Source organism: Ascaphus truei, unplaced genomic scaffold, assembly GCF_040206685.1.
Source record: "Ascaphus truei isolate aAscTru1 unplaced genomic scaffold, aAscTru1.hap1 HAP1_SCAFFOLD_435, whole genome shotgun sequence".
NCBI lineage: Eukaryota > Metazoa > Chordata > Amphibia > Anura > Ascaphidae > Ascaphus > Ascaphus truei.
In genome coordinates, this window is record NW_027456766.1 from 146,439 (window position 1) to 170,366 (window position 23,928).

At 41.1% G+C, this 23,928-nt stretch overlaps 45 non-coding genes across 45 annotated transcripts; all 45 read right to left on the bottom strand.

The window, feature by feature from the left end:
* Nucleotides 1-270: 270 nt before the first annotated feature.
* LOC142484198 (5S ribosomal RNA) lies at nt 271-389 on the bottom strand. The gene has a single exon (XR_012797696.1). It is a non-coding gene; the product is annotated as a 5S ribosomal RNA (ribosomal RNA).
* Nucleotides 390-675: 286 nt separating this feature from the next.
* Nucleotides 676-794, bottom strand: LOC142484629 (5S ribosomal RNA). The gene has a single exon (XR_012798081.1). It is a non-coding gene; the product is annotated as a 5S ribosomal RNA (ribosomal RNA).
* A 286-nt stretch (nt 795-1,080) lies between these two features.
* Nucleotides 1,081-1,199, bottom strand: LOC142484073 (5S ribosomal RNA). Its single transcript, XR_012797576.1, has one exon. It is a non-coding gene; the product is annotated as a 5S ribosomal RNA (ribosomal RNA).
* Nucleotides 1,200-1,485: 286 nt separating this feature from the next.
* LOC142484148 (5S ribosomal RNA) lies at nt 1,486-1,604 on the bottom strand. The gene has a single exon (XR_012797648.1). It is a non-coding gene; the product is annotated as a 5S ribosomal RNA (ribosomal RNA).
* Nucleotides 1,605-1,890: 286 nt separating this feature from the next.
* On the bottom strand, nt 1,891-2,009 carry LOC142484074 (5S ribosomal RNA). The gene has a single exon (XR_012797577.1). It is a non-coding gene; the product is annotated as a 5S ribosomal RNA (ribosomal RNA).
* A 676-nt stretch (nt 2,010-2,685) lies between these two features.
* LOC142484563 (5S ribosomal RNA) lies at nt 2,686-2,804 on the bottom strand. The gene has a single exon (XR_012798017.1). It is a non-coding gene; the product is annotated as a 5S ribosomal RNA (ribosomal RNA).
* A 286-nt stretch (nt 2,805-3,090) lies between these two features.
* LOC142484075 (5S ribosomal RNA) lies at nt 3,091-3,209 on the bottom strand. Its single transcript, XR_012797578.1, has one exon. It is a non-coding gene; the product is annotated as a 5S ribosomal RNA (ribosomal RNA).
* A 676-nt stretch (nt 3,210-3,885) lies between these two features.
* LOC142484199 (5S ribosomal RNA) lies at nt 3,886-4,004 on the bottom strand. The gene has a single exon (XR_012797697.1). It is a non-coding gene; the product is annotated as a 5S ribosomal RNA (ribosomal RNA).
* Nucleotides 4,005-4,290: 286 nt separating this feature from the next.
* Nucleotides 4,291-4,409, bottom strand: LOC142484631 (5S ribosomal RNA). The gene has a single exon (XR_012798083.1). It is a non-coding gene; the product is annotated as a 5S ribosomal RNA (ribosomal RNA).
* Nucleotides 4,410-4,695: 286 nt separating this feature from the next.
* Nucleotides 4,696-4,814, bottom strand: LOC142484076 (5S ribosomal RNA). Its single transcript, XR_012797579.1, has one exon. It is a non-coding gene; the product is annotated as a 5S ribosomal RNA (ribosomal RNA).
* Nucleotides 4,815-5,100: 286 nt separating this feature from the next.
* Nucleotides 5,101-5,219, bottom strand: LOC142484160 (5S ribosomal RNA). The gene has a single exon (XR_012797659.1). It is a non-coding gene; the product is annotated as a 5S ribosomal RNA (ribosomal RNA).
* Nucleotides 5,220-5,505: 286 nt separating this feature from the next.
* Nucleotides 5,506-5,624, bottom strand: LOC142484077 (5S ribosomal RNA). The gene has a single exon (XR_012797580.1). It is a non-coding gene; the product is annotated as a 5S ribosomal RNA (ribosomal RNA).
* A 676-nt stretch (nt 5,625-6,300) lies between these two features.
* Nucleotides 6,301-6,419, bottom strand: LOC142484564 (5S ribosomal RNA). Its single transcript, XR_012798018.1, has one exon. It is a non-coding gene; the product is annotated as a 5S ribosomal RNA (ribosomal RNA).
* A 286-nt stretch (nt 6,420-6,705) lies between these two features.
* Nucleotides 6,706-6,824, bottom strand: LOC142484079 (5S ribosomal RNA). Its single transcript, XR_012797582.1, has one exon. It is a non-coding gene; the product is annotated as a 5S ribosomal RNA (ribosomal RNA).
* Nucleotides 6,825-7,500: 676 nt separating this feature from the next.
* Nucleotides 7,501-7,619, bottom strand: LOC142484200 (5S ribosomal RNA). Its single transcript, XR_012797698.1, has one exon. It is a non-coding gene; the product is annotated as a 5S ribosomal RNA (ribosomal RNA).
* A 286-nt stretch (nt 7,620-7,905) lies between these two features.
* LOC142484632 (5S ribosomal RNA) lies at nt 7,906-8,024 on the bottom strand. The gene has a single exon (XR_012798084.1). It is a non-coding gene; the product is annotated as a 5S ribosomal RNA (ribosomal RNA).
* A 286-nt stretch (nt 8,025-8,310) lies between these two features.
* Nucleotides 8,311-8,429, bottom strand: LOC142484080 (5S ribosomal RNA). The gene has a single exon (XR_012797583.1). It is a non-coding gene; the product is annotated as a 5S ribosomal RNA (ribosomal RNA).
* A 286-nt stretch (nt 8,430-8,715) lies between these two features.
* LOC142484171 (5S ribosomal RNA) lies at nt 8,716-8,834 on the bottom strand. The gene has a single exon (XR_012797670.1). It is a non-coding gene; the product is annotated as a 5S ribosomal RNA (ribosomal RNA).
* A 286-nt stretch (nt 8,835-9,120) lies between these two features.
* LOC142484081 (5S ribosomal RNA) lies at nt 9,121-9,239 on the bottom strand. Its single transcript, XR_012797584.1, has one exon. It is a non-coding gene; the product is annotated as a 5S ribosomal RNA (ribosomal RNA).
* Nucleotides 9,240-9,915: 676 nt separating this feature from the next.
* Nucleotides 9,916-10,034, bottom strand: LOC142484565 (5S ribosomal RNA). Its single transcript, XR_012798019.1, has one exon. It is a non-coding gene; the product is annotated as a 5S ribosomal RNA (ribosomal RNA).
* Nucleotides 10,035-10,320: 286 nt separating this feature from the next.
* On the bottom strand, nt 10,321-10,439 carry LOC142484082 (5S ribosomal RNA). The gene has a single exon (XR_012797585.1). It is a non-coding gene; the product is annotated as a 5S ribosomal RNA (ribosomal RNA).
* A 676-nt stretch (nt 10,440-11,115) lies between these two features.
* On the bottom strand, nt 11,116-11,234 carry LOC142484566 (5S ribosomal RNA). The gene has a single exon (XR_012798020.1). It is a non-coding gene; the product is annotated as a 5S ribosomal RNA (ribosomal RNA).
* Nucleotides 11,235-11,520: 286 nt separating this feature from the next.
* Nucleotides 11,521-11,639, bottom strand: LOC142484083 (5S ribosomal RNA). Its single transcript, XR_012797586.1, has one exon. It is a non-coding gene; the product is annotated as a 5S ribosomal RNA (ribosomal RNA).
* Nucleotides 11,640-12,315: 676 nt separating this feature from the next.
* On the bottom strand, nt 12,316-12,434 carry LOC142484567 (5S ribosomal RNA). Its single transcript, XR_012798021.1, has one exon. It is a non-coding gene; the product is annotated as a 5S ribosomal RNA (ribosomal RNA).
* A 286-nt stretch (nt 12,435-12,720) lies between these two features.
* LOC142484085 (5S ribosomal RNA) lies at nt 12,721-12,839 on the bottom strand. Its single transcript, XR_012797587.1, has one exon. It is a non-coding gene; the product is annotated as a 5S ribosomal RNA (ribosomal RNA).
* Nucleotides 12,840-13,515: 676 nt separating this feature from the next.
* LOC142484169 (5S ribosomal RNA) lies at nt 13,516-13,634 on the bottom strand. The gene has a single exon (XR_012797668.1). It is a non-coding gene; the product is annotated as a 5S ribosomal RNA (ribosomal RNA).
* A 286-nt stretch (nt 13,635-13,920) lies between these two features.
* Nucleotides 13,921-14,039, bottom strand: LOC142484254 (5S ribosomal RNA). The gene has a single exon (XR_012797749.1). It is a non-coding gene; the product is annotated as a 5S ribosomal RNA (ribosomal RNA).
* A 676-nt stretch (nt 14,040-14,715) lies between these two features.
* Nucleotides 14,716-14,834, bottom strand: LOC142484201 (5S ribosomal RNA). Its single transcript, XR_012797699.1, has one exon. It is a non-coding gene; the product is annotated as a 5S ribosomal RNA (ribosomal RNA).
* Nucleotides 14,835-15,120: 286 nt separating this feature from the next.
* On the bottom strand, nt 15,121-15,239 carry LOC142484633 (5S ribosomal RNA). The gene has a single exon (XR_012798085.1). It is a non-coding gene; the product is annotated as a 5S ribosomal RNA (ribosomal RNA).
* A 286-nt stretch (nt 15,240-15,525) lies between these two features.
* LOC142484086 (5S ribosomal RNA) lies at nt 15,526-15,644 on the bottom strand. Its single transcript, XR_012797588.1, has one exon. It is a non-coding gene; the product is annotated as a 5S ribosomal RNA (ribosomal RNA).
* A 286-nt stretch (nt 15,645-15,930) lies between these two features.
* On the bottom strand, nt 15,931-16,049 carry LOC142484183 (5S ribosomal RNA). Its single transcript, XR_012797681.1, has one exon. It is a non-coding gene; the product is annotated as a 5S ribosomal RNA (ribosomal RNA).
* Nucleotides 16,050-16,335: 286 nt separating this feature from the next.
* LOC142484087 (5S ribosomal RNA) lies at nt 16,336-16,454 on the bottom strand. The gene has a single exon (XR_012797589.1). It is a non-coding gene; the product is annotated as a 5S ribosomal RNA (ribosomal RNA).
* A 676-nt stretch (nt 16,455-17,130) lies between these two features.
* LOC142484088 (5S ribosomal RNA) lies at nt 17,131-17,249 on the bottom strand. The gene has a single exon (XR_012797590.1). It is a non-coding gene; the product is annotated as a 5S ribosomal RNA (ribosomal RNA).
* A 286-nt stretch (nt 17,250-17,535) lies between these two features.
* LOC142484194 (5S ribosomal RNA) lies at nt 17,536-17,654 on the bottom strand. Its single transcript, XR_012797692.1, has one exon. It is a non-coding gene; the product is annotated as a 5S ribosomal RNA (ribosomal RNA).
* A 676-nt stretch (nt 17,655-18,330) lies between these two features.
* LOC142484170 (5S ribosomal RNA) lies at nt 18,331-18,449 on the bottom strand. The gene has a single exon (XR_012797669.1). It is a non-coding gene; the product is annotated as a 5S ribosomal RNA (ribosomal RNA).
* Nucleotides 18,450-18,735: 286 nt separating this feature from the next.
* Nucleotides 18,736-18,854, bottom strand: LOC142484625 (5S ribosomal RNA). Its single transcript, XR_012798076.1, has one exon. It is a non-coding gene; the product is annotated as a 5S ribosomal RNA (ribosomal RNA).
* Nucleotides 18,855-19,140: 286 nt separating this feature from the next.
* On the bottom strand, nt 19,141-19,259 carry LOC142484089 (5S ribosomal RNA). Its single transcript, XR_012797591.1, has one exon. It is a non-coding gene; the product is annotated as a 5S ribosomal RNA (ribosomal RNA).
* An 871-nt stretch (nt 19,260-20,130) lies between these two features.
* LOC142484092 (5S ribosomal RNA) lies at nt 20,131-20,249 on the bottom strand. The gene has a single exon (XR_012797593.1). It is a non-coding gene; the product is annotated as a 5S ribosomal RNA (ribosomal RNA).
* Nucleotides 20,250-20,535: 286 nt separating this feature from the next.
* Nucleotides 20,536-20,654, bottom strand: LOC142484205 (5S ribosomal RNA). Its single transcript, XR_012797703.1, has one exon. It is a non-coding gene; the product is annotated as a 5S ribosomal RNA (ribosomal RNA).
* Nucleotides 20,655-20,940: 286 nt separating this feature from the next.
* Nucleotides 20,941-21,059, bottom strand: LOC142484093 (5S ribosomal RNA). The gene has a single exon (XR_012797594.1). It is a non-coding gene; the product is annotated as a 5S ribosomal RNA (ribosomal RNA).
* A 676-nt stretch (nt 21,060-21,735) lies between these two features.
* Nucleotides 21,736-21,854, bottom strand: LOC142484094 (5S ribosomal RNA). The gene has a single exon (XR_012797595.1). It is a non-coding gene; the product is annotated as a 5S ribosomal RNA (ribosomal RNA).
* A 286-nt stretch (nt 21,855-22,140) lies between these two features.
* Nucleotides 22,141-22,259, bottom strand: LOC142484218 (5S ribosomal RNA). Its single transcript, XR_012797715.1, has one exon. It is a non-coding gene; the product is annotated as a 5S ribosomal RNA (ribosomal RNA).
* Nucleotides 22,260-22,545: 286 nt separating this feature from the next.
* On the bottom strand, nt 22,546-22,664 carry LOC142484095 (5S ribosomal RNA). Its single transcript, XR_012797596.1, has one exon. It is a non-coding gene; the product is annotated as a 5S ribosomal RNA (ribosomal RNA).
* A 286-nt stretch (nt 22,665-22,950) lies between these two features.
* On the bottom strand, nt 22,951-23,069 carry LOC142484230 (5S ribosomal RNA). The gene has a single exon (XR_012797726.1). It is a non-coding gene; the product is annotated as a 5S ribosomal RNA (ribosomal RNA).
* A 286-nt stretch (nt 23,070-23,355) lies between these two features.
* LOC142484096 (5S ribosomal RNA) lies at nt 23,356-23,474 on the bottom strand. The gene has a single exon (XR_012797597.1). It is a non-coding gene; the product is annotated as a 5S ribosomal RNA (ribosomal RNA).
* Between the last annotated feature and the right edge of the window lie 454 nt (nt 23,475-23,928).

A 23,928-nucleotide genomic window follows, 5' to 3' on the forward strand; every position in this document is an offset into this window, starting at 1 on the left:
GACCGTTAAAAAAATACTTTCTTGAAGAATTACCTTAAATGGAGAAATTAAATCAGAGACTGAGAAAATGACAGGTGCACTCAAATATACTATAGACGGAATTCTTGATGTCAGAATTCTATTTTGGAAGGTTGCATTGTGTTGAACTTTCAGAGGAAAAAACAATATATTTCTTTGCCACTCCGGGAAAAAAGTAGCAAGAAATGAAACATTTTCATTTGCTGCGAGGAATGCCATGTATATTTTCATTAGGGAAGCGAAAAATAAAAACCCCTACAGCACCTGGTATTCCCAGGCAGTCTCCCAACCCAGTACTAATCAAGCCTCACCCTGCTTAGCTTCCAAGATCTGACGGGATCGGGCGCTTTCAAGGTAGTATGGCCGTAGGTGGAGATTGCTGTCTCATGATATCCTCTCATTCTTAAATCCATGAGCCTATATCTTGCTCCATGCATACACAGAGACTGAGAAAATGACAGGTGCACTCAAATGTACTATAGACGGAATTCTTGATGTCAGAATTCTATTTTGGAAGGTTGCATTGTGTTGAACTTTCTGAGGAAAAAACGATATATTTCTTTGCCACTGCGGGAAAAAAGTAGTAAAAAATGAAACATTTTCATTTGCTGCAAGGAATGCCATGTATATTTTCATTAGGGAAGCAAAAAATAAAAACACCCACAGCACCTGGTATTCCCAGGCAGTCTCCCAACCCAGTACTAATCAAGCCTCACCCTGCTTAGCTTCCGAGCTCTGACGGGATCGGGCGCTTTCAAGGTAGTATGGCCGTAGGTGGAGATTGCTGTCTCATGATATCCTCTCATTCTTAAATCCATGAGCCTATATCTTGCTCCATGCATACACAGAGACTGAGAAAATGACAGGTGCACTCAAATGTACTATAGACGGAATTCTTGATGTCAGAATTCTATTTTGGAAGGTTGCATTGTGTTGAACTTTCAGAGGAAAAAACGATATATTTCTTTGCCACTGCGGGAAAAAAGTAGCAAGAAATGAAACATTTTCATTTGCTGCGAGGAATGCCATGTATATTTTCATTAGGGAAGCGAAAAATAAAAACCCCTACAGCACCTGGTATTCCCAGGCAGTCTCCCAACCCAGTACTAATCAAGCCTCACCCTGCTTAGCTTCCGAGATCTGACGGGATCGGGCGCTGTCAAGGTAGTATGGCCGTAGGTGGAGATTGCTGTCTCATGATATCCTCTCATTCTTAAATCCATGAGCCTATATCTTGCTCCATGCATACACAGAGACTGAGAAAATGACAGGTGCACTCAAATGTACTATAGACGGAATTCTTGATGTCAGAATTCTATTTTGGAAGGTTGCATTGTGTTGAACTTTCAGAGGAAAAAACGATAGATTTCTTTGCCACTGCGGGAAAAAAGTAGTAAAAAATGAAACATTTTCATTTGCTGCAAGGAATGCCATGTATATTTTCATTAGGGAAGCAAAAAATAAAAACACCCACAGCACCTGGTATTCCCAGGCAGTCTCCCAACCCAGTACTAATCAAGCCTCACCCTGCTTAGCTTCCGAGATCTGACGGGATCGGGCGCTTTCAAGGTAGTATGGCCGTAGGTGGAGATTGCTGTCTCATGATATCCTCTCATTCTTAAATCCATGAGCCTATATCTTGCTCCATGCATACACAGAGACTGAGAAAATGACAGGTGCACTCAAATGTACTATAGACGGAATTCTTGATGTCAGAATTCTATTTTGGAAGGTTGCATTGTGTTGAACTTTCAGAGGAAAAAACGATATATTTCTTTGCCACTGCGGGAAAAAAGTAGCAAGAAATGAAACATTTTCATTTGCTGCGAGGAATGCCATGTATATTTTCATTAGGGAAGCGAAAAATAAAAACCCCTACAGCACCTGGTATTCCCAGGCAGTCTCCCAACCCAGTACTAATCAAGCCTCACCCTGCTTAGCTTCCGAGATCTGACGGGATCGGGCGCTGTCAAGGTAGTATGGCCGTAGGTGGAGATTGCTGTCTCATGATATCCTCTCATTCTTAAATCCATGAGCCTATATCTTGCTCCATGCATACACAGAGACTGAGAAAATGACAGGTGCACTCAAATGTACTATAGACGGAATTCTTGATGTCAGAATTCTATTTTGGAAGGTTGCATTGTGTTGAACTTTCAGAGGAAAAAACGATAGATTTCTTTGCCACTGCGGGAAAAAAGTAGTAAAAAATTTCAGAGGTGCCTATATTCAACCTCCTCCTGTTTGGATTTGAACTCACTATCTCTTCCAAGTATCAGCTTGAACACTGCACACCCCAACTCTGTGAGCCACAAGCTCACCATATAACATGTTGAGTGTTCTGAGGCCTGTATGATATATTTCTAAATGACATGGGAGGCATAAGTGTATTATTGTGACCGTTAAAAAAATACATTCTTGAAGAATTACCTTAAATGGAGAAATTAAATCAGAGACTGAGAAAATGACAGGTGCACTCAAATATACTATAGACGGAATTCTTGATGTCAGAATTCTATTTTGGAAGGTTGCATTGTGTTGAACTTTCAGAGGAAAAAACAATATATTTCTTTGCCACTCCGGGAAAAAAGTAGCAAGAAATGAAACATTTTCATTTGCTGCGAGGAATGCCATGTATATTTTCATTAGGGAAGCGAAAAATAAAAACCCCTACAGCACCTGGTATTCCCAGGCAGTCTCCCAACCCAGTACTAATCAAGCCTCACCCTGCTTAGCTTCCGAGATCTGACGGGATCGGGCGCTTTCAAGGTAGTATGGCCGTAGGTGGAGATTGCTGTCTCATGATATCCTCTCATTCTTAAATCCATGAGCCTATATCTTGCTCCATGCATACACAGAGACTGAGAAAATGACAGGTGCACTCAAATGTACTATAGACGGAATTCTTGATGTCAGAATTCTATTTTGGAAGGTTGCATTGTGTTGAACTTTCAGAGGAAAAAACGATATATTTCTTTGCCACTGCGGGAAAAAAGTAGCAAGAAATGAAACATTTTCATTTGCTGCGAGGAATGCCATGTATATTTTCATTAGGGAAGCGAAAAATAAAAACCCCTACAGCACCTGGTATTCCCAGGCAGTCTCCCAACCCAGTACTAATCAAGCCTCACCCTGCTTAGCTTCCGAGATCTGACGGGATCGGGCGCTGTCAAGGTAGTATGGCCGTAGGTGGAGATTGCTGTCTCATGATATCCTCTCATTCTTAAATCCATGAGCCTATATCTTGCTCCATGCATACACAGAGACTGAGAAAATGACAGGTGCACTCAAATGTACTATAGACGGAATTCTTGATGTCAGAATTCTATTTTGGAAGGTTGCATTGTGTTGAACTTTCAGAGGAAAAAACGATAGATTTCTTTGCCACTGCGGGAAAAAAGTAGTAAAAAATTTCAGAGGTGCCTATATTCAACCTCCTCCTGTTTGGATTTGAACTCACTATCTCTTCCAAGTATCAGCTTGAACACTGCACACCCCAACTCTGTGAGCCACAAGCTCACCATATAACATGCTGAGTGTTCTGAGGCCTGTATGATATATTTCTAAATGACATGGGAGGCATAAGTGTATTATTGTGACCGTTAAAAAAATACTTTCTTGAAGAATTACCTTAAATGGAGAAATTAAATCAGAGACTGAGAAAATGACAGGTGCACTCAAATATACTATAGACGGAATTCTTGATGTCAGAATTCTATTTTGGAAGGTTGCATTGTGTTGAACTTTCAGAGGAAAAAACAATATATTTCTTTGCCACTCCGGGAAAAAAGTAGCAAGAAATGAAACATTTTCATTTGCTGCGAGGAATGCCATGTATATTTTCATTAGGGAAGCGAAAAATAAAAACCCCTACAGCACCTGGTATTCCCAGGCAGTCTCCCAACCCAGTACTAATCAAGCCTCACCCTGCTTAGCTTCCAAGATCTGACGGGATCGGGCGCTTTCAAGGTAGTATGGCCGTAGGTGGAGATTGCTGTCTCATGATATCCTCTCATTCTTAAATCCATGAGCCTATATCTTGCTCCATGCATACACAGAGACTGAGAAAATGACAGGTGCACTCAAATGTACTATAGACGGAATTCTTGATGTCAGAATTCTATTTTGGAAGGTTGCATTGTGTTGAACTTTCTGAGGAAAAAACGATATATTTCTTTGCCACTGCGGGAAAAAAGTAGTAAAAAATGAAACATTTTCATTTGCTGCAAGGAATGCCATGTATATTTTCATTAGGGAAGCAAAAAATAAAAACACCCACAGCACCTGGTATTCCCAGGCAGTCTCCCAACCCAGTACTAATCAAGCCTCACCCTGCTTAGCTTCCGAGCTCTGACGGGATCGGGCGCTTTCAAGGTAGTATGGCCGTAGGTGGAGATTGCTGTCTCATGATATCCTCTCATTCTTAAATCCATGAGCCTATATCTTGCTCCATGCATACACAGAGACTGAGAAAATGACAGGTGCACTCAAATGTACTATAGACGGAATTCTTGATGTCAGAATTCTATTTTGGAAGGTTGCATTGTGTTGAACTTTCAGAGGAAAAAACGATATATTTCTTTGCCACTGCGGGAAAAAAGTAGCAAGAAATGAAACATTTTCATTTGCTGCGAGGAATGCCATGTATATTTTCATTAGGGAAGCGAAAAATAAAAACCCCTACAGCACCTGGTATTCCCAGGCAGTCTCCCAACCCAGTACTAATCAAGCCTCACCCTGCTTAGCTTCCGAGATCTGACGGGATCGGGCGCTGTCAAGGTAGTATGGCCGTAGGTGGAGATTGCTGTCTCATGATATCCTCTCATTCTTAAATCCATGAGCCTATATCTTGCTCCATGCATACACAGAGACTGAGAAAATGACAGGTGCACTCAAATGTACTATAGACGGAATTCTTGATGTCAGAATTCTATTTTGGAAGGTTGCATTGTGTTGAACTTTCAGAGGAAAAAACGATAGATTTCTTTGCCACTGCGGGAAAAAAGTAGTAAAAAATGAAACATTTTCATTTGCTGCAAGGAATGCCATGTATATTTTCATTAGGGAAGCAAAAAATAAAAACACCCACAGCACCTGGTATTCCCAGGCAGTCTCCCAACCCAGTACTAATCAAGCCTCACCCTGCTTAGCTTCCGAGATCTGACGGGATCGGGCGCTTTCAAGGTAGTATGGCCGTAGGTGGAGATTGCTGTCTCATGATATCCTCTCATTCTTAAATCCATGAGCCTATATCTTGCTCCATGCATACACAGAGACTGAGAAAATGACAGGTGCACTCAAATGTACTATAGACGGAATTCTTGATGTCAGAATTCTATTTTGGAAGGTTGCATTGTGTTGAACTTTCAGAGGAAAAAACGATATATTTCTTTGCCACTGCGGGAAAAAAGTAGCAAGAAATGAAACATTTTCATTTGCTGCGAGGAATGCCATGTATATTTTCATTAGGGAAGCGAAAAATAAAAACCCCTACAGCACCTGGTATTCCCAGGCAGTCTCCCAACCCAGTACTAATCAAGCCTCACCCTGCTTAGCTTCCGAGATCTGACGGGATCGGGCGCTGTCAAGGTAGTATGGCCGTAGGTGGAGATTGCTGTCTCATGATATCCTCTCATTCTTAAATCCATGAGCCTATATCTTGCTCCATGCATACACAGAGACTGAGAAAATGACAGGTGCACTCAAATGTACTATAGACGGAATTCTTGATGTCAGAATTCTATTTTGGAAGGTTGCATTGTGTTGAACTTTCAGAGGAAAAAACGATAGATTTCTTTGCCACTGCGGGAAAAAAGTAGTAAAAAATTTCAGAGGTGCCTATATTCAACCTCCTCCTGTTTGGATTTGAACTCACTATCTCTTCCAAGTATCAGCTTGAACACTGCACACCCCAACTCTGTGAGCCACAAGCTCACCATATAACATGTTGAGTGTTCTGAGGCCTGTATGATATATTTCTAAATGACATGGGAGGCATAAGTGTATTATTGTGACCGTTAAAAAAATACATTCTTGAAGAATTACCTTAAATGGAGAAATTAAATCAGAGACTGAGAAAATGACAGGTGCACTCAAATATACTATAGACGGAATTCTTGATGTCAGAATTCTATTTTGGAAGGTTGCATTGTGTTGAACTTTCAGAGGAAAAAACAATATATTTCTTTGCCACTCCGGGAAAAAAGTAGCAAGAAATGAAACATTTTCATTTGCTGCGAGGAATGCCATGTATATTTTCATTAGGGAAGCGAAAAATAAAAACCCCTACAGCACCTGGTATTCCCAGGCAGTCTCCCAACCCAGTACTAATCAAGCCTCACCCTGCTTAGCTTCCGAGATCTGACGGGATCGGGCGCTTTCAAGGTAGTATGGCCGTAGGTGGAGATTGCTGTCTCATGATATCCTCTCATTCTTAAATCCATGAGCCTATATCTTGCTCCATGCATACACAGAGACTGAGAAAATGACAGGTGCACTCAAATGTACTATAGACGGAATTCTTGATGTCAGAATTCTATTTTGGAAGGTTGCATTGTGTTGAACTTTCAGAGGAAAAAACGATATATTTCTTTGCCACTGCGGGAAAAAAGTAGCAAGAAATGAAACATTTTCATTTGCTGCGAGGAATGCCATGTATATTTTCATTAGGGAAGCGAAAAATAAAAACCCCTACAGCACCTGGTATTCCCAGGCAGTCTCCCAACCCAGTACTAATCAAGCCTCACCCTGCTTAGCTTCCGAGATCTGACGGGATCGGGCGCTGTCAAGGTAGTATGGCCGTAGGTGGAGATTGCTGTCTCATGATATCCTCTCATTCTTAAATCCATGAGCCTATATCTTGCTCCATGCATACACAGAGACTGAGAAAATGACAGGTGCACTCAAATGTACTATAGACGGAATTCTTGATGTCAGAATTCTATTTTGGAAGGTTGCATTGTGTTGAACTTTCAGAGGAAAAAACGATAGATTTCTTTGCCACTGCGGGAAAAAAGTAGTAAAAAATTTCAGAGGTGCCTATATTCAACCTCCTCCTGTTTGGATTTGAACTCACTATCTCTTCCAAGTATCAGCTTGAACACTGCACACCCCAACTCTGTGAGCCACAAGCTCACCATATAACATGCTGAGTGTTCTGAGGCCTGTATGATATATTTCTAAATGACATGGGAGGCATAAGTGTATTATTGTGACCGTTAAAAAAATACTTTCTTGAAGAATTACCTTAAATGGAGAAATTAAATCAGAGACTGAGAAAATGACAGGTGCACTCAAATATACTATAGACGGAATTCTTGATGTCAGAATTCTATTTTGGAAGGTTGCATTGTGTTGAACTTTCAGAGGAAAAAACAATATATTTCTTTGCCACTCCGGGAAAAAAGTAGCAAGAAATGAAACATTTTCATTTGCTGCGAGGAATGCCATGTATATTTTCATTAGGGAAGCGAAAAATAAAAACCCCTACAGCACCTGGTATTCCCAGGCAGTCTCCCAACCCAGTACTAATCAAGCCTCACCCTGCTTAGCTTCCAAGATCTGACGGGATCGGGCGCTTTCAAGGTAGTATGGCCGTAGGTGGAGATTGCTGTCTCATGATATCCTCTCATTCTTAAATCCATGAGCCTATATCTTGCTCCATGCATACACAGAGACTGAGAAAATGACAGGTGCACTCAAATGTACTATAGACGGAATTCTTGATGTCAGAATTCTATTTTGGAAGGTTGCATTGTGTTGAACTTTCTGAGGAAAAAACGATATATTTCTTTGCCACTGCGGGAAAAAAGTAGTAAAAAATGAAACATTTTCATTTGCTGCAAGGAATGCCATGTATATTTTCATTAGGGAAGCAAAAAATAAAAACACCCACAGCACCTGGTATTCCCAGGCAGTCTCCCAACCCAGTACTAATCAAGCCTCACCCTGCTTAGCTTCCGAGCTCTGACGGGATCGGGCGCTTTCAAGGTAGTATGGCCGTAGGTGGAGATTGCTGTCTCATGATATCCTCTCATTCTTAAATCCATGAGCCTATATCTTGCTCCATGCATACACAGAGACTGAGAAAATGACAGGTGCACTCAAATGTACTATAGACGGAATTCTTGATGTCAGAATTCTATTTTGGAAGGTTGCATTGTGTTGAACTTTCAGAGGAAAAAACGATATATTTCTTTGCCACTGCGGGAAAAAAGTAGCAAGAAATGAAACATTTTCATTTGCTGCGAGGAATGCCATGTATATTTTCATTAGGGAAGCGAAAAATAAAAACCCCTACAGCACCTGGTATTCCCAGGCAGTCTCCCAACCCAGTACTAATCAAGCCTCACCCTGCTTAGCTTCCGAGATCTGACGGGATCGGGCGCTGTCAAGGTAGTATGGCCGTAGGTGGAGATTGCTGTCTCATGATATCCTCTCATTCTTAAATCCATGAGCCTATATCTTGCTCCATGCATACACAGAGACTGAGAAAATGACAGGTGCACTCAAATGTACTATAGACGGAATTCTTGATGTCAGAATTCTATTTTGGAAGGTTGCATTGTGTTGAACTTTCAGAGGAAAAAACGATAGATTTCTTTGCCACTGCGGGAAAAAAGTAGTAAAAAATGAAACATTTTCATTTGCTGCAAGGAATGCCATGTATATTTTCATTAGGGAAGCAAAAAATAAAAACACCCACAGCACCTGGTATTCCCAGGCAGTCTCCCAACCCAGTACTAATCAAGCCTCACCCTGCTTAGCTTCCGAGATCTGACGGGATCGGGCGCTTTCAAGGTAGTATGGCCGTAGGTGGAGATTGCTGTCTCATGATATCCTCTCATTCTTAAATCCATGAGCCTATATCTTGCTCCATGCATACACAGAGACTGAGAAAATGACAGGTGCACTCAAATGTACTATAGACGGAATTCTTGATGTCAGAATTCTATTTTGGAAGGTTGCATTGTGTTGAACTTTCAGAGGAAAAAACGATATATTTCTTTGCCACTGCGGGAAAAAAGTAGCAAGAAATGAAACATTTTCATTTGCTGCGAGGAATGCCATGTATATTTTCATTAGGGAAGCGAAAAATAAAAACCCCTACAGCACCTGGTATTCCCAGGCAGTCTCCCAACCCAGTACTAATCAAGCCTCACCCTGCTTAGCTTCCGAGATCTGACGGGATCGGGCGCTGTCAAGGTAGTATGGCCGTAGGTGGAGATTGCTGTCTCATGATATCCTCTCATTCTTAAATCCATGAGCCTATATCTTGCTCCATGCATACACAGAGACTGAGAAAATGACAGGTGCACTCAAATGTACTATAGACGGAATTCTTGATGTCAGAATTCTATTTTGGAAGGTTGCATTGTGTTGAACTTTCAGAGGAAAAAACGATAGATTTCTTTGCCACTGCGGGAAAAAAGTAGTAAAAAATTTCAGAGGTGCCTATATTCAACCTCCTCCTGTTTGGATTTGAACTCACTATCTCTTCCAAGTATCAGCTTGAACACTGCACACCCCAACTCTGTGAGCCACAAGCTCACCATATAACATGCTGAGTGTTCTGAGGCCTGTATGATATATTTCTAAATGACATGGGAGGCATAAGTGTATTATTGTGACCGTTAAAAAAATACATTCTTGAAGAATTACCTTAAATGGAGAAATTAAATCAGAGACTGAGAAAATGACAGGTGCACTCAAATATACTATAGACGGAATTCTTGATGTCAGAATTCTATTTTGGAAGGTTGCATTGTGTTGAACTTTCAGAGGAAAAAACAATATATTTCTTTGCCACTCCGGGAAAAAAGTAGCAAGAAATGAAACATTTTCATTTGCTGCGAGGAATGCCATGTATATTTTCATTAGGGAAGCGAAAAATAAAAACCCCTACAGCACCTGGTATTCCCAGGCAGTCTCCCAACCCAGTACTAATCAAGCCTCACCCTGCTTAGCTTCCGAGATCTGACGGGATCGGGCGCTTTCAAGGTAGTATGGCCGTAGGTGGAGATTGCTGTCTCATGATATCCTCTCATTCTTAAATCCATGAGCCTATATCTTGCTCCATGCATACACAGAGACTGAGAAAATGACAGGTGCACTCAAATGTACTATAGACGGAATTCTTGATGTCAGAATTCTATTTTGGAAGGTTGCATTGTGTTGAACTTTCAGAGGAAAAAACGATATATTTCTTTGCCACTGCGGGAAAAAAGTAGCAAGAAATGAAACATTTTCATTTGCTGCGAGGAATGCCATGTATATTTTCATTAGGGAAGCGAAAAATAAAAACCCCTACAGCACCTGGTATTCCCAGGCAGTCTCCCAACCCAGTACTAATCAAGCCTCACCCTGCTTAGCTTCCGAGATCTGACGGGATCGGGCGCTGTCAAGGTAGTATGGCCGTAGGTGGAGATTGCTGTCTCATGATATCCTCTCATTCTTAAATCCATGAGCCTATATCTTGCTCCATGCATACACAGAGACTGAGAAAATGACAGGTGCACTCAAATGTACTATAGACGGAATTCTTGATGTCAGAATTCTATTTTGGAAGGTTGCATTGTGTTGAACTTTCAGAGGAAAAAACGATAGATTTCTTTGCCACTGCGGGAAAAAAGTAGTAAAAAATTTCAGAGGTGCCTATATTCAACCTCCTCCTGTTTGGATTTGAACTCACTATCTCTTCCAAGTATCAGCTTGAACACTGCACACCCCAACTCTGTGAGCCACAAGCTCACCATATAACATGCTGAGTGTTCTGAGGCCTGTATGATATATTTCTAAATGACATGGGAGGCATAAGTGTATTATTGTGACCGTTAAAAAAATACATTCTTGAAGAATTACCTTAAATGGAGAAATTAAATCAGAGACTGAGAAAATGACAGGTGCACTCAAATATACTATAGACGGAATTCTTGATGTCAGAATTCTATTTTGGAAGGTTGCATTGTGTTGAACTTTCAGAGGAAAAAACAATATATTTCTTTGCCACTCCGGGAAAAAAGTAGCAAGAAATGAAACATTTTCATTTGCTGCGAGGAATGCCATGTATATTTTCATTAGGGAAGCGAAAAATAAAAACCCCTACAGCACCTGGTATTCCCAGGCAGTCTCCCAACCCAGTACTAATCAAGCCTCACCCTGCTTAGCTTCCGAGATCTGACGGGATCGGGCGCTTTCAAGGTAGTATGGCCGTAGGTGGAGATTGCTGTCTCATGATATCCTCTCATTCTTAAATCCATGAGCCTATATCTTGCTCCATGCATACACAGAGACTGAGAAAATGACAGGTGCACTCAAATGTACTATAGACGGAATTCTTGATGTCAGAATTCTATTTTGGAAGGTTGCATTGTGTTGAACTTTCAGAGGAAAAAACGATATATTTCTTTGCCACTGCGGGAAAAAAGTAGCAAGAAATGAAACATTTTCATTTGCTGCGAGGAATGCCATGTATATTTTCATTAGGGAAGCGAAAAATAAAAACCCCTACAGCACCTGGTATTCCCAGGCAGTCTCCCAACCCAGTACTAATCAAGCCTCACCCTGCTTAGCTTCCGAGATCTGACGGGATCGGGCGCTGTCAAGGTAGTATGGCCGTAGGTGGAGATTGCTGTCTCATGATATCCTCTCATTCTTAAATCCATGAGCCTATATCTTGCTCCATGCATACACAGAGACTGAGAAAATGACAGGTGCACTCAAATGTACTATAGACGGAATTCTTGATGTCAGAATTCTATTTTGGAAGGTTGCATTGTGTTGAACTTTCAGAGGAAAAAACGATAGATTTCTTTGCCACTGCGGGAAAAAAGTAGTAAAAAATTTCAGAGGTGCCTATATTCAACCTCCTCCTGTTTGGATTTGAACTCACTATCTCTTCCAAGTATCAGCTTGAACACTGCACACCCCAACTCTGTGAGCCACAAGCTCACCATATAACATGCTGAGTGTTCTGAGGCCTGTATGATATATTTCTAAATGACATGGGAGGCATAAGTGTATTATTGTGACCGTTAAAAAAATACATTCTTGAAGAATTACCTTAAATGGAGAAATTAAATCAGAGACTGAGAAAATGACAGGTGCACTCAAATATACTATAGACGGAATTCTTGATGTCAGAATTCTATTTTGGAAGGTTGCATTGTGTTGAACTTTCAGAGGAAAAAACAATATATTTCTTTGCCACTCCGGGAAAAAAGTAGCAAGAAATGAAACATTTTCATTTGCTGCGAGGAATGCCATGTATATTTTCATTAGGGAAGCGAAAAATAAAAACCCCTACAGCACCTGGTATTCCCAGGCAGTCTCCCAACCCAGTACTAATCAAGCCTCACCCTGCTTAGCTTCCGAGATCTGACGGGATCGGGCGCTTTCAAGGTAGTATGGCCGTAGGTGGAGATTGCTGTCTCATGATATCCTCTCATTCTTAAATCCATGAGCCTATATCTTGCTCCATGCATACACAGAGACTGAGAAAATGACAGGTGCACTCAAATGTACTATAGACGGAATTCTTGATGTCAGAATTCTATTTTGGAAGGTTGCATTGTGTTGAACTTTCAGAGGAAAAAACGATATATTTCTTTGCCACTGCGGGAAAAAAGTAGCAAGAAATGAAACATTTTCATTTGCTGCGAGGAATGCCATGTATATTTTCATTAGGGAAGCGAAAAATAAAAACCCCTACAGCACCTGGTATTCCCAGGCAGTCTCCCAACCCAGTACTAATCAAGCCTCACCCTGCTTAGCTTCCGAGATCTGACGGGATCGGGCGCTGTCAAGGTAGTATGGCCGTAGGTGGAGATTGCTGTCTCATGATATCCTCTCATTCTTAAATCCATGAGCCTATATCTTGCTCCATGCATACACAGAGACTGAGAAAATGACAGGTGCACTCAAATGTACTATAGACGGAATTCTTGATGTCAGAATTCTATTTTGGAAGGTTGCATTGTGTTGAACTTTCAGAGGAAAAAACGATAGATTTCTTTGCCACTGCGGGAAAAAAGTAGTAAAAAATTTCAGAGGTGCCTATATTCAACCTCCTCCTGTTTGGATTTGAACTCACTATCTCTTCCAAGTATCAGCTTGAACACTGCACACCCCAACTCTGTGAGCCACAAGCTCACCATATAACATGCTGAGTGTTCTGAGGCCTGTATGATATATTGCTAAATGACATGGGAGGCATAAGTGTATTATTGTGACCGTTAAAAAAATACATTCTTGAAGAATTACCTTAAATGGAGAAATTAAATCAGAGACTGAGAAAATGACAGGTGCACTCAAATATACTATAGACGGAATTCTTGATGTCAGAATTCTATTTTGGAAGGTTGCATTGTGTTGAACTTTCAGAGGAAAAAACGATATATTTCTTTGCCACTGCGGGAAAAAAGTAGCAAGAAATGAAACATTTTCATTTGCTGCGAGGAATGCCATGTATATTTTCATTAGGGAAGCGAAAAATAAAAACCCCTACAGCACCTGGGATTCCCAGGCAGTCTCCCAACCCAGTACTAATCAAGCCTCACCCTGCTTAGCTTCCGAGATCTGACGGGATCGGGCGCTGTCAAGGTAGTATGGCCGTAGGTGGAGATTGCTGTCTCATGATATCCTCTCATTCTTAAATCCATGAGCCTATATCTTGCTCCATGCATACACAGAGACTGAGAAAATGACAGGTGCACTCAAATGTACTATAGACGGAATTCTTGATGTCAGAATTCTATTTTGGAAGGTTGCATTGTGTTGAACTTTCAGAGGAAAAAACGATAGATTTCTTTGCCACTGCGGGAAAAAAGTAGTAAAAAATGAAACATTTTCATTTGCTGCAAGGAATGCCATGTATATTTTCATTAGGGAAGCAAAAAATAAAAACACCCACAGCACCTGGTATTCCCAGGCAGTCTCCCAACCCCGTACTAATCAAGCCTCACCCTGCTTAGCTTCCGAGATCTGACGGGATCGGGCGCTTTCAAGGTAGTATGGCCATAGGTGGAGATTGCTGTCTCATGATATCCTCTCATTCTTAAATCCATGAGCCTATATCTTGCTCCATGCATACACAGAGACTGAGAAAATGACAGGTGCACTCAAATGTACTATAGACGGAATTCTTGATGTCAGAATTCTATTTTGGAAGGTTGCATTGTGTTGAACTTTCAGAGGAAAAAACGATAGATTTCTTTGCCACTGCGGGAAAAAAGTAGTAAAAAATTTCAGAGGTGCCTATATTCAACCTCCTCCTGTTTGGATTTGAACTCACTATCTCTTCCAAGTATCAGCTTGAACACTGCACACCCCAACTCTGTGAGCCACAAGCTCACCATATAACATGCTGAGTGTTCTGAGGCCTGTATGATATATTTCTAAATGACATGGGAGGCATAAGTGTATTATTGTGACCGTTAAAAAAATACTTTCTTGAAGAATTACCTTAAATGGAGAAATTAAATCAGAGACTGAGAAAATGACAGGTGCACTCAAATATACTATAGACGGAATTCTTGATGTCAGAATTCTATTTTGGAAGGTTGCATTGTGTTGAACTTTCAGAGGAAAAAACAATATATTTCTTTGCCACTCCGGGAAAAAAGTAGCAAGAAATGAAACATTTTCATTTGCTGCGAGGAATGCCATGTATATTTTCATTAGGGAAGCGAAAAATAAAAACCCCTACAGCACCTGGTATTCCCAGGCAGTCTCCCAACCCAGTACTAATCAAGCCTCACCCTGCTTAGCTTCCAAGATCTGACGGGATCGGGCGCTTTCAAGGTAGTATGGCCGTAGGTGGAGATTGCTGTCTCATGATATCCTCTCATTCTTAAATCCATGAGCCTATATCTTGCTCCATGCATACACAGAGACTGAGAAAATGACAGGTGCACTCAAATGTACTATAGACGGAATTCTTGATGTCAGAATTCTATTTTGGAAGGTTGCATTGTGTTGAACTTTCTGAGGAAAAAACGATATATTTCTTTGCCACTGCGGGAAAAAAGTAGTAAAAAATGAAACATTTTCATTTGCTGCAAGGAATGCCATGTATATTTTCATTAGGGAAGCAAAAAATAAAAACACCCACAGCACCTGGTATTCCCAGGCAGTCTCCCAACCCAGTACTAATCAAGCCTCACCCTGCTTAGCTTCCGAGCTCTGACGGGATCGGGCGCTTTCAAGGTAGTATGGCCGTAGGTGGAGATTGCTGTCTCATGATATCCTCTCATTCTTAAATCCATGAGCCTATATCTTGCTCCATGCATACACAGAGACTGAGAAAATGACAGGTGCACTCAAATGTACTATAGACGGAATTCTTGATGTCAGAATTCTATTTTGGAAGGTTGCATTGTGTTGAACTTTCAGAGGAAAAAACGATATATTTCTTTGCCACTGCGGGAAAAAAGTAGCAAGAAATGAAACATTTTCATTTGCTGCGAGGAATGCCATGTATATTTTCATTAGGGAAGCGAAAAATAAAAACCCCTACAGCACCTGGTATTCCCAGGCAGTCTCCCAACCCAGTACTAATCAAGCCTCACCCTGCTTAGCTTCCGAGATCTGACGGGATCGGGCGCTGTCAAGGTAGTATGGCCGTAGGTGGAGATTGCTGTCTCATGATATCCTCTCATTCTTAAATCCATGAGCCTATATCTTGCTCCATGCATACACAGAGACTGAGAAAATGACAGGTGCACTCAAATGTACTATAGACGGAATTCTTGATGTCAGAATTCTATTTTGGAAGGTTGCATTGTGTTGAACTTTCAGAGGAAAAAACGATAGATTTCTTTGCCACTGCGGGAAAAAAGTAGTAAAAAATGAAACATTTTCATTTGCTGCAAGGAATGCCATGTATATTTTCATTAGGGAAGCAAAAAATAAAAACACCCACAGCACCTGGTATTCCCAGGCAGTCTCCCAACCCAGTACTAATCAAGCCTCACCCTGCTTAGCTTCCGAGATCTGACGGGATCGGGCGCTTTCAAGGTAGTATGGCCGTAGGTGGAGATTGCTGTCTCATGATATCCTCTCATTCTTAAATCCATGAGCCTATATCTTGCTCCATGCATACACAGAGACTGAGAAAATGACAGGTGCACTCAAATGTACTATAGACGGAATTCTTGATGTCAGAATTCTATTTTGGAAGGTTGCATTGTGTTGAACTTTCAGAGGAAAAAACGATATATTTCTTTGCCACTGCGGGAAAAAAGTAGCAAGAAATGAAACATTTTCATTTGCTGCGAGGAATGCCATGTATATTTTCATTAGGGAAGCGAAAAATAAAAACCCCTACAGCACCTGGTATTCCCAGGCAGTCTCCCAACCCAGTACTAATCAAGCCTCACCCTGCTTAGCTTCCGAGATCTGACGGGATCGGGCGCTGTCAAGGTAGTATGGCCGTAGGTGGAGATTGCTGTCTCATGATATCCTCTCATTCTTAAATCCATGAGCCTATATCTTGCTCCATGCATACACAGAGACTGAGAAAATGACAGGTGCACTCAAATGTACTATAGACGGAATTCTTGATGTCAGAATTCTATTTTGGAAGGTTGCATTGTGTTGAACTTTCAGAGGAAAAAACGATAGATTTCTTTGCCACTGCGGGAAAAAAGTAGTAAAAAATTTCAGAGGTGCCTATATTCAACCTCCTCCTGTTTGGATTTGAACTCACTATCTCTTCCAAGTATCAGCTTGAACACTGCACACCCCAACTCTGTGAGCCACAAGCTCACCATATAACATGCTGAGTGTTCTGAGGCCTGTATGATATATTGCTAAATGACATGGGAGGCATAAGTGTATTATTGTGACCGTTAAAAAAATACATTCTTGAAGAATTACCTTAAATGGAGAAATTAAATCAGAGACTGAGAAAATGACAGGTGCACTCAAATATACTATAGACGGAATTCTTGATGTCAGAATTCTATTTTGGAAGGTTGCATTGTGTTGAACTTTCAGAGGAAAAAACGATATATTTCTTTGCCACTGCGGGAAAAAAGTAGCAAGAAATGAAACATTTTCATTTGCTGCGAGGAATGCCATGTATATTTTCATTAGGGAAGCGAAAAATAAAAACCCCTACAGCACCTGGTATTCCCAGGCAGTCTCCCAACCCAGTACTAATCAAGCCTCACCCTGCTTAGCTTCCGAGATCTGACGGGATCGGGCGCTGTCAAGGTAGTATGGCCGTAGGTGGAGATTGCTGTCTCATGATATCCTCTCATTCTTAAATCCATGAGCCTATATCTTGCTCCATGCATACACAGAGACTGAGAAAATGACAGGTGCACTCAAATGTACTATAGACGGAATTCTTGATGTCAGAATTCTATTTTGGAAGGTTGCATTGTGTTGAACTTTCAGAGGAAAAAACGATAGATTTCTTTGCCACTGCGGGAAAAAAGTAGTAAAAAATGAAACATTTTCATTTGCTGCAAGGAATGCCATGTATATTTTCATTAGGGAAGCAAAAAATAAAAACACCCACAGCACCTGGTATTCCCAGGCAGTCTCCCAACCCAGTACTAATCAAGCCTCACCCTGCTTAGCTTCCGAGATCTGACGGGATCGGGCGCTTTCAAGGTAGTATGGCCGTAGGTGGAGATTGCTGTCTCATGATATCCTCTCATTCTTAAATCCATGAGCCTATATCTTGCTCCATGCATACACAGAGACTGAGAAAATGACAGGTGCACTCAAATGTACTATAGACGGAATTCTTGATGTCAGAATTCTATTTTGGAAGGTTGCATTGTGTTGAACTTTCAGAGGAAAAAACGATAGATTTCTTTGCCACTGCGGGAAAAAAGTAGTAAAAAATTTCAGAGGTGCCTATATTCAACCTCCTCCTGTTTGGATTTGAACTCACTATCTCTTCCAAGTATCAGCTTGAACACTGCACACCCCAACTCTGTGAGCCACAAGCTCACCATATAACATGCTGAGTGTTCTGAGGCCTGTATGATATATTTCTAAATGACATGGGAGGCATAAGTGTATTATTGTGACCGTTAAAAAAATACATTCTTGAAGAATTACCTTAAATGGAGAAATTAAATCAGAGACTGAGAAAATGACAGGTGCACTCAAATATACTATAGACGGAATTCTTGATGTCAGAATTCTATTTTGGAAGGTTGCATTGTGTTGAACTTTCAGAGGAAAAAACGATATATTTCTTTGCCACTGCGGGAAAAAAGTAGCAAGAAATGAAACATTTTCATTTGCTGCGAGGAATGCCATGTATATTTTCATTAGGGAAGCGAAAAATAAAAACCCCTACAGCACCTGGGATTCCCAGGCAGTCTCCCAACCCAGTACTAATCAAGCCTCACCCTGCTTAGCTTCCGAGATCTGACGGGATCGGGCGCTGTCAAGGTAGTATGGCCGTAGGTGGAGATTGCTGTCTCATGATATCCTCTCATTCTTAAATCCATGAGCCTATATCTTGCTCCATGCATACACAGAGACTGAGAAAATGACAGGTGCACTCAAATGTACTATAGACGGAATTCTTGATGTCAGAATTCTATTTTGGAAGGTTGCATTGTGTTGAACTTTCAGAGGAAAAAACGATAGATTTCTTTGCCACTGCGGGAAAAAAGTAGTAAAAAATGAAACATTTTCATTTGCTGCAAGGAATGCCATGTATATTTTCATTAGGGAAGCAAAAAATAAAAACACCCACAGCACCTGGTATTCCCAGGCAGTCTCCCAACCCAGTACTAATCAAGCCTCACCCTGCTTAGCTTCCGAGATCTGACGGGATCGGGCGCTTTCAAGGTAGTATGGCCATAGGTGGAGATTGCTGTCTCATGATATCCTCTCATTCTTAAATCCATGAGCCTATATCTTGCTCCATGCATACACAGAGACTGAGAAAATGACAGGTGCACTCAAATGTACTATAGACGGAATTCTTGATGTCAAAATTCTATTTTGGAAGGTTGCATTGTGTTGAACTTTCAGAGGAAAAAACGATAGATTTCTTTGCCACTGCGGGAAAAAAGTAGCAAGAAATGAAACATTTTCATTTGCTGCGAGGAATGCCATGTATATTTTCATTAGGGAAGCGAAAAATAAAAACCCCTACAGCACCTGGTATTCCCAGGCAGTCTCCCAACCCAGTACTAATCAAGCCTCACCCTGCTTAGCTTCCGAGATCTGACGGGATCGGGCGCTGTCAAGGTAGTATGGCCGTAGGTGGAGATTGCTGTCTCATGATATCCTCTCATTCTTAAATCCATGAGCCTATATCTTGCTCCATGCATACACAGAGACTGAGAAAATGACAGGTGCACTCAAATGTACTATAGACGGAATTCTTGATGTCAGAATTCTATTTTGGAAGGTTGCATTGTGTTGAACTTTCAGAGGAAAAAACGATAGATTTCTTTGCCACTGCGGGAAAAAAGTAGTAAAAAATTTCAGAGGTGCCTATATTCAACCTCCTCCTGTTTGGATTTGAACTCACTATCTCTTCCAAGTATCAGCTTGAACACTGCACACCCCAACTCTGTGAGCCACAAGCTCACCATATAACATGCTGAGTGTTCTGAGGCCTGTATGATATATTTCTAAATGACATGGGAGGCATAAGTGTATTATTGTGACCGTTAAAAAAATACTTTCTTGAAGAATTACCTTAAATGGAGAAATTAAATCAGAGACTGAGAAAATGACAGGTGCACTCAAATATACTATAGACGGAATTCTTGATGTCAGAATTCTATTTTGGAAGGTTGCATTGTGTTGAACTTTCAGAGGAAAAAACAATATATTTCTTTGCCACTCCGGGAAAAAAGTAGCAAGAAATGAAACATTTTCATTTGCTGCGAGGAATGCCATGTATATTTTCATTAGGGAAGCGAAAAATAAAAACCCCTACAGCACCTGGTATTCCCAGGCAGTCTCCCAACCCAGTACTAATCAAGCCTCACCCTGCTTAGCTTCCAAGATCTGACGGGACTCGGTATTTCTTTGCCACTGCGGGAAAAAAGTAGCAAGAAATGAAACATTTTCATTTGCTGCGAGGAATGCCATGTATATTTTCATTAGGGAAGCGAAAAATAAAAACCCCTACAGCACCTGGTATTCCCAGGCAGTCTCCCAACCCAGTACTAATCAAGCCTCACCCTGCTTAGCTTCCGAGATCTGACGGGATCGGGCGCTGTCAAGGTAGTATGGCCGTAGGTGGAGATTGCTGTCTCATGATATCCTCTCATTCTTAAATCCATGAGCCTATATCTTGCTCCATGCATACACAGAGACTGAGAAAATGACAGGTGCACTCAAATGTACTATAGACGGAATTCTTGATGTCAGAATTCTATTTTGGAAGGTTGCATTGTGTTGAACTTTCAGAGGAAAAAACGATAGATTTCTTTGCCACTGCGGGAAAAAAGTAGTAAAAAATGAAACATTTTCATTTGCTGCAAGGAATGCCATGTATATTTTCATTAGGGAAGCAAAAAATAAAAACACCCACAGCACCTGGTATTCCCAGGCAGTCTCCCAACCCAGTACTAATCAAGCCTCACCCTGCTTAGCTTCCGAGATCTGACGGGATCGGGCGCTTTCAAGGTAGTATGGCCGTAGGTGGAGATTGCTGTCTCATGATATCCTCTCATTCTTAAATCCATGAGCCTATATCTTGCTCCATGCATACACAGAGACTGAGAAAATGACAGGTGCACTCAAATGTACTATAGACGGAATTCTTGATGTCAGAATTCTATTTTGGAAGGTTGCATTGTGTTGAACTTTCAGAGGAAAAAACGATATATTTCTTTGCCACTGCGGGAAAAAAGTAGCAAGAAATGAAACATTTTCATTTGCTGCGAGGAATGCCATGTATATTTTCATTAGGGAAGCGAAAAATAAAAACCCCTACAGCACCTGGTATTCCCAGGCAGTCTCCCAACCCAGTACTAATCAAGCCTCACCCTGCTTAGCTTCCGAGATCTGACGGGATCGGGCGCTGTCAAGGTAGTATGGCCGTAGGTGGAGATTGCTGTCTCATGATATCCTCTCATTCTTAAATCCATGAGCCTATATCTTGCTCCATGCATACACAGAGACTGAGAAAATGACAGGTGCACTCAAATGTACTATAGACGGAATTCTTGATGTCAGAATTCTATTTTGGAAGGTTGCATTGTGTTGAACTTTCAGAGGAAAAAACGATAGATTTCTTTGCCACTGCGGGAAAAAAGTAGTAAAAAATTTCAGAGGTGCCTATATTCAACCTCCTCCTGTTTGGATTTGAACTCACTATCTCTTCCAAGTATCAGCTTGAACACTGCACACCCCAACTCTGTGAGCCACAAGCTCACCATATAACATGCTGAGTGTTCTGAGGCCTGTATGATATATTGCTAAATGACATGGGAGGCATAAGTGTATTATTGTGACCGTTAAAAAAATACATTCTTGAAGAATTACCTTAAATGGAGAAATTAAATCAGAGACTGAGAAAATGACAGGTGCACTCAAATATACTATAGACGGAATTCTTGATGTCAGAATTCTATTTTGGAAGGTTGCATTGTGTTGAACTTTCAGAGGAAAAAACGATATATTTCTTTGCCACTGCGGGAAAAAAGTAGCAAGAAATGAAACATTTTCATTTGCTGCGAGGAATGCCATGTATATTTTCATTAGGGAAGCGAAAAATAAAAACCCCTACAGCACCTGGTATTCCCAGGCAGTCTCCCAACCCAGTACTAATCAAGCCTCACCCTGCTTAGCTTCCGAGATCTGACGGGATCGGGCGCTGTCAAGGTAGTATGGCCGTAGGTGGAGATTGCTGTCTCATGATATCCTCTCATTCTTAAATCCATGAGCCTATATCTTGCTCCATGCATACACAGAGACTGAGAAAATGACAGGTGCACTCAAATGTACTATAGACGGAATTCTTGATGTCAGAATTCTATTTTGGAAGGTTGCATTGTGTTGAACTTTCAGAGGAAAAAACGATAGATTTCTTTGCCACTGCGGGAAAAAAGTAGTAAAAAATGAAACATTTTCATTTGCTGCAAGGAATGCCATGTATATTTTCATTAGGGAAGCAAAAAATAAAAACACCCACAGCACCTGGTATTCCCAGGCAGTCTCCCAACCCAGTACTAATCAAGCCTCACCCTGCTTAGCTTCCGAGATCTGACGGGATCGGGCGCTTTCAAGGTAGTATGGCCGTAGGTGGAGATTGCTGTCTCATGATATCCTCTCATTCTTAAATCCATGAGCCTATATCTTGCTCCATGCATACACAGAGACTGAGAAAATGACAGGTGCACTCAAATGTACTATAGACGGAATTCTTGATGTCAGAATTCTATTTTGGAAGGTTGCATTGTGTTGAACTTTCAGAGGAAAAAACGATAGATTTCTTTGCCACTGCGGGAAAAAAGTAGCAAGAAATGAAACATTTTCATTTGCTGCGAGGAATGCCATGTATATTTTCATTAGGGAAGCGAAAAATAAAAACCCCTACAGCACCTGGTATTCCCAGGCAGTCTCCCAACCCAGTACTAATCAAGCCTCACCCTGCTTAGCTTCCGAGATCTGACGGGATCGGGCGCTGTCAAGGTAGTATGGCCGTAGGTGGAGATTGCTGTCTCATGATATCCTCTCATTCTTAAATCCATGAGCCTATATCTTGCTCCATGCATACACAGAGACTGAGAAAATGACAGGTGCACTCAAATGTACTATAGACGGAATTCTTGATGTCAGAATTCTATTTTGGAAGGTTGCATTGTGTTGAACTTTCAGAGGAAAAAACGATAGATTTCTTTGCCACTGCGGGAAAAAAGTAGTAAAAAATGAAACATTTTCATTTGCTGCAAGGAATGCCATGTATATTTTCATTAGGGAAGCAAAAAATAAAAACACCCACAGCACCTGGTATTCCCAGGCAGTCTCCCAACCCAGTACTAATCAAGCCTCACCCTGCTTAGCTTCCGAGATCTGACGGGATCGGGCGCTTTCAAGGTAGTATGGCCGTAGGTGGAGATTGCTGTCTCATGATATCCTCTCATTCTTAAATCCATGAGCCTATATCTTGCTCCATGCATACACAGAGACTGAGAAAATGACAGGTGCACTCAAATGTACTATAGACGGAATTCTTGATGTCAGAATTCTATTTTGGAAGGTTGCATTGTGTTGAACTTTCAGAGGAAAAAACGATAGATTTCTTTGCCACTGCGGGAAAAAAGTAGCAAGAAATGAAACATTTTCATTTGCTGCGAGGAATGCCATGTATATTTTCATTAGGGAAGCGAAAAATAAAAACCCCTACAGCACCTGGTATTCCCAGGCAGTCTCCCAACCCAGTACTAATCAAGCCTCACCCTGCTTAGCTTCCGAGATCTGACGGGATCGGGCGCTGTCAAGGTAGTATGGCCGTAGGTGGAGATTGCTGTCTCATGATATCCTCTCATTCTTAAATCCATGAGCCTATATCTTGCTCCATGCATACACAGAGACTGAGAAAATGACAGGTGCACTCAAATGTACTATAGACGGAATTCTTGATGTCAGAATTCTATTTTGGAAGGTTGCATTGTGTTGAACTTTCAGAGGAAAAAACGATAGATTTCTTTGCCACTGCGGGAAAAAAGTAGTAAAAAATTTCAGAGGTGCCTATATTCAACCTCCTCCTGTTTGGATTTGAACTCACTATCTCTTCCAAGTATCAGCTTGAACACTGCACACCCCAACTCTGTGAGCCACAAGCTCACCATATAACATGCTGAGTGTTCTGAGGCCTGTATGATATATTTCTAAATGACATGGGAGGCATAAGTGTATTATTGTGACCGTTAAAAAAATACATTCTTGAAGAATTACCTTAAATGGAGAAAT